The 6,000-nt window shown below is 43.4% G+C and overlaps 1 long non-coding RNA gene across 1 annotated transcript; it reads right to left on the reverse strand.

The window, feature by feature from the left end:
• Positions 1-442: 442 nt before the first annotated feature.
• LOC134462251 (uncharacterized) lies at positions 443-2,605 on the reverse strand. The gene is made up of 4 exons (XR_010037503.1): positions 1,562-2,605; positions 1,226-1,457; positions 864-1,124; positions 443-623 (listed from the first exon to the last, which is right to left on the reverse strand). It is a non-coding gene; the product is annotated as an uncharacterized LOC134462251 (long non-coding RNA).
• Between the last annotated feature and the right edge of the window lie 3,395 nt (positions 2,606-6,000).

Raw genomic sequence — 6,000 nt, forward strand, 5'->3', positions numbered from 1 at the left:
CTGTGATCCATCTTTTTGTTCTATAAAATTAAAACGACTGAATGAACATCCTCCATGATAGGTGATTCCATACGTTCTGCCAGGGGCTATAGGCTACTTAGAATTTGATGGTGGTGGTAAGTATTCATGAGCAAGGTAACGTTAGTGAATGGGCCGCATGAATTCTGGAAATAAACTACTAAAAATATTACACAGTGCACCTTTAAATTCTAAGTGGCATGAAATGTTTTTTTTCATAGCTTCATTTATCAGAAGTTCCTCTTTTCCATAATCTTAATCTAGGTGGTTTACTGTAAGATGAAATGTTTAATATTCTGGCATTGTAGAAATATTTGTCAGTGACTTCAAATACTTTCTGCTAATCTCCCTTTTGGCAAAAAAGAGAATGCAACAGGTGTGCTGTATTTGATTTAATGAATGAACAAAAAGGAGATAAGGAAATCGGATGTCTAAAGCGCACACCGGACATTCTGACAAAGGGGTCAGTTGCCCCAGGCCCAGGGGGAAAAATGGGGCCCAGACTTGGGTCCTTATTATACTGTATTGGATCGGAGTCCCTCTTTTTTGTTTTTGTCCCCAGCCTGGCCAAAGTTGTCAGCAGCCGTGGAGTCTTGAGCTGAGCACTGAGAAGGAAAACATTTCATTTAGTATGAAAAATAACCCACAACATTTGACATGAATCTCAAATGCAATAAATGGTGAATGAATGAATGAATGAATGAATGAGTGAGTGAGTGAGTGAGTGAGTGAGTGAGTGAGTGAGTGAATGAATGAATGAATGAATGAATGAATGAATGGATGAATCGATGAATGAATCAATGAATGAATGAATGAATGAAAACATGAATGAAAACAGTACAGACCTGGTTCGTCTTCTTTACATATTCTTCTCCTCTCTGCAATACCCTCTCCCTGTGTAGATGGCAAGGCTCCTCAACCGTCTGCTCAGCGCTAGTCTTCTCCACGTTATAGCCTATACTCCAGGCCTCTACTACGTCACATCCATTCCCGTCCTGCCATTCATTTTCTCCACTTTAGCACAACGCTCATTTTTTCGCTATAGCCAGCTCCTCATAGTCACCCCTCTCCTTCGCTAGTCAGCTTGGTGTGACTTGGGCTGCTCACTAAAAAAAGAAAAACATTTTATTTAGTACCGGGAACATTCCACAACAGGCGAAAATTAAAAAATGATAATGATAGTAAATGAAATAAATAAAGTACAGACCCGGTTAGTCTTCTTTACATCTTCTCCTCTCTGCAACACCCTCTCCCTGTGTAGATGGCAAGGCTCCTCAACCTGCTGCTCAGCCCTAGTCTTCTCCACATTATAGCCTATACTCCAGGCCTCTACTACGTTACGCATCCATTCGAACCATACCATTCTTCATCTTCTACACTTTAGCACAGCCATCATTTTCACTATAGCCAGCTCCTCTCCTTCGCTAGTAGGCTGCTCACTAAAAAAAAGGAAAACATTTCATTTAGTACAGGGAACATTCCACAACACTTGCCATGAATCAGGCGAAATTAAAAAAAATATACAAATAAATTCAGTACATACCTGGTAAGTCTTCTTTACATTTTCTTCTCCCCTCTGCAACACCCTCTCCCTGTGTAGATGGCAAGAGTCCATAACCTGCTAAGCTTCAGTCTTCTCCATGTACAGTCTTCTCCACACATGTAGCCTACTCCAGATCACCTGCACGCTCAGCCTTGTCATTCTAGTTCATTTCTAGTAAAATCCATGTTTAATTTGTTATGAGTTGTCTTGAAAAACTAAGAAAAATTGGTGCACTTCATCTTCATATTCTGCACTTTTGCAAAATCCTCATTTTCCTCAGCCAGCTCCTAATATTCACCTCCTCATTCCTCAGCCAGCTCCTAATATTCACCTCCTCATTCATCTCCCTCTCATCATCCTTCACCTCCTCCTCCTCCTCAGCCTGCGTCTCTTCTTTAGTCTTCTCTGGCCAACTCCAAGATTCCAAGAATGGCCTCAAGTCATTACAAAGCTTCATCCAGATGTTCCATTTGCTGTCATTGTCCCCAAAGGGTTCAGTTGTCCTGGGCCCAGGGAGTGGGAGGCCCTGATTTGGGTCCTCAGTATATTACGTGTATTGGATGAGTGGGACCTTCAGACGACTTTGTTCCAGCCCCGGCCAAAGCTGTCGGCGGCCCTGGCCGTCATCCTCCCCAGACCTCCTCTCCGCCCCTTCCTCTTCCTCCCCTTTGCATCAGTACCTCTTGTCTTCCTCTGGACTCGCTGTAGGACACATCATTGTTGCCTCCTTCTCCATAGTCCTCTTTAAGCCATCTCTCCTCTTCAATCTACTCCTCTTTAACACATTCATCATCTTCAATCTCCTCTTTAAACCACCTCTCATCTTCAATCACCTCCTCTTTGACCCATTTCTACTCCTCTTTAATCGACTCATCATAGTCGTCTCCTCCTCTTTATTCCATTTCTCATCTCCAGTCTCCTCCTCCTTACTGCCAATTAGCCAATTAGCAGTGTTGTAATTCTCCACCTCCTCCTCCAGTCGTCTCCTCATCCTCTAGTCTGCTCCTCTTAAGTCTGTTCCGCACAGTTCACCTTCATCTTCACCTGCTTCGCTTTGCTCCTCCTTTTTTCAATCTCTCCTCATCACTCCCCCCCTTCTTTAGTCTCTTCCTCCTCCTCCTCCTCCTCTATCTCTCATCTTCAATCTCCTCCTCTTTACCCCATTTATCATTTTCAATAGCCTCCTCTTTAATTGTCTCATCATAGTTGTCTCCTCATCTTTAAAACGTTTCTCATCTTCTATCTCCTCCTCCTTACTGCCAATTAGCAGTGCCGTAATTCTCCACCTCCTCCTCCACAAGCCTTAAGTCTGTTCCGCACAGTTCACCTCCATCTTAACCTGTTCCACATTACTCCTCCTCTCTTCCTCCCTCTAATTGCGCCCCCCCCTTTCAGTTTGCTCCTCTCATTGTTCAACTCCTCCTTAACAAGCTCGTCATTACCCCCCCCTCTCCTCATATGTAATGTCCTCCTCTTCAGACTGCTCCTCATAATTCATCTCCACCTTCTGCTCCACATTACTCCCCCTCTCTTCAATCTCCTGTCGTTACACCCCCGCCCCCCTCTTTTTTTTTCTCCTCTTCTCGTCTCCTCTTTTTTTATCTGTAATCTCCTCTTCATACCTCCTAATCCCCCCATCCCCTGTTGAGTCTTAGGCCTGTAATAATAAATAAATCAATTCAGGAATCAATAATTTCTATTTGCATGCTTGTATGTTTGAAAGAACATCCCATGACAGTGGTATGGTCTCTTAACATCACATTACGATATTCTCGTTTGTCTATTATTTTGTTATATTGGTTTTGGCTTAGTGACAAAAAAACAGTATTAACATTAGTTATCACTTTAACTTATTTGTCAATTAATTGTCCAGCAAACTCTGTTAACTAAAAATTGTTTTCTCATTTTAAAACCATTCTTTCTCAAGTTGAAAGTTGGTGGTGGAGTTGCTCTCTATAAAAGTGAGATGAGTAAGATTAACTTAAGTCAATAGAGCACACAAATCTAAGCAATACAAAGAGCAGGCTACAGACCTGATTGCTACTTGATGTAGCGCGTTGTTTGAGCTTCTTATCCAGTTCCTGTAGGCTCTGTTCTATTTTCCTTTTCCTTTCCTCGTCCTCTTGCTTCTTAGCCGCCGCTTTCTCCTCTGCCTTCATCTTTTTCGCTCCTTTGTAAGCAGCCCATTTATTCATGGACGTTTCTACTCTTTTCCAGTCACTCAGGCCCACCTGCAGATTGTGACGTTTTTCCTGCTCTCGGTCTGCTCGTGATACGGGGCCATCATAAAGCGCTAATCAGACATAAGGACAAAAGAACATCAGTATGGTTACTCCACTTCTCCACTTCATCACTTTTAAAGGACGTGATTGGTAATGAGATTTAAAGGAACAGTCCACCCTATTTTGATTTTCACATATTTGCAGTATTTCCCAGCATTATTCATGACTGTGCATATAATTTTCTTCTATGTGTTTCCATTGCCTAGTTTAACAGTATAGCCAAATTAAGCATAGCAATGCAAGTCTATGGGGGCAAACAAAACATCATCAAATGTACTTATAAAGTACTTTAAAATTGATGTAAAATTCACCAGAGTGAAAAACAGCTATTTAATAATGTCCTGTGATCATTTGTGGCTTGATGCTAATCCCTCCATTCACGTCCAGTGATTATGCTACGGTATGATAATAATTCTGATCCAATCGAAGTACTGAAAAAACTGAGAAGAAAATGATATACACATTCATGAATAATGCTTGGAAATACTGCAAATATGTGAAAATCAAAAAAAGGGTGGACTGTTCCTTTAAGTTCAATTAAAATGCTGGTTTTCTTACCATAAAGATGGTGTCCTTCCTTCTCCTCTCTGACGTATGTCCTCTCGATTTTGTCTTGATAGCGCTTGGTGACTTTTTTGTTAACCCAGCAGAACATCTTATCTACTACGTCCTTGCCCTTCTTTGGAGCGTTGTCGCCTGTCCCTGACGGGCTCTGCTCTGTGGAGTCTGCTGCCTCACCCTGTGCCGTAGCTTGAGATGGGCGATGTCCCACCTTCTCCAGGTAGCTTATCTTCTCCATAACTCTGTCCCAGTCCACTGTACGAGGATCCTGCACCTTCACCTTCTCCACTTGAGCAGAAGTAGTAGTTGCAGCGCTAGCACTAGTGCTACTAGCAGCACACTGAGCAGAATAGTCATGGATTACCTTCTCCATCTGAGCGGAATAGTCATGGATTGCCTTCCCCATCTGAGTGGAATAGTGGTCCACCCTTTGCACATTAGCTCCATCCTTGTTTCTCTCTTGATATGGTTTAGGAGGCACTCTGTCCTCCATCTTCTCTGCTGGAGTAGGCCCTGTGAGTAAGAAAGAAACATATATTTTTCAACGCTTTTCACAGACAAGACAGTCACGAAATACTTTAGGCAACAATTTGATTAGGCAATAGTAGTATATGAGAAGAGAAAAATATATAGATACAGTATATACAATGAAGGAGAGTTAAAATAAAATACAATAAAATGTAAGTAAAGGTAAGTAAAGGAAGTATAAAAAGCATAGTACCTTCCAACGTTTCTGCTTTAGCACTCTTCTCATCCTTCTCCTTCTCTGCCCTTGTCGGTAGCCCATGACTTGCCAACTGCACTGGAGTCTGTCTGCTGGTTCTCACATCATCAGGTTGTTCCCTGCTCCTCATTGTATTGTCTTCAGGTAGTTCGTTGGTCTTAAGTGTATGAACATCAGCCTGCTCCCTGGCCCTCATTGTATTGGCCCTGGCCTGTTCTTTACCATTTGCCTTTTCCAACTTCATCATCAGCTGCTGCTGCACATATTTGAGATTCTCTGCGTGGGTCGGCTGTTGTGCGTTCCTCGCCGTCACCATCTGCACCTTGGCCTGCTCCCTGCTGCCCCTCGCCTCCTCTTTAGCCTCCTTATCCATGTCTTTGGTCGCCTTAGTCGGCTGTGCACGCGTAACATTCTGAATCTGATGGGGATTCTGATTCTGATGATTCCGATTCTGATTATGATGAAGATTCTGAGTCTCCACCTTACCCTGATGAAGATCCCTATTCTGATTCTGATGCTGATTCTGAGACTTCACCTTTTCCTGATCCTCATTCCTCTGTGGTGTATCTGCTGAGGCCTGCTTGGTACCTCCTTGGCTACTGAACAGATTGGTACCTCCTTGGCCCCTGGAGGGATTGGTGCTTCCTTGCCCCCTGGTGGGGTTGGTAACTCCTTGCCCACTGGAGGGATTGATGCCACCTTGGCCAGTGGGGGAATTGGTAACTCCTTGGCCACTGGAGGGATTGGTGCCTCCTTGGCCACTGGGGTGGCTGATGCCACTGTGAACTGCCAGCCCTTCTGTGTCCATTCTAGAGTTCAGCTTCCTCTCATGCTGCTCTGATGCTGATCTCGTGCCGTTCTGGCTCTGATTC

Source organism: Engraulis encrasicolus, chromosome 14 (genome assembly GCF_034702125.1).
Source record: "Engraulis encrasicolus isolate BLACKSEA-1 chromosome 14, IST_EnEncr_1.0, whole genome shotgun sequence".
Lineage (NCBI taxonomy): Eukaryota > Metazoa > Chordata > Actinopteri > Clupeiformes > Engraulidae > Engraulis > Engraulis encrasicolus.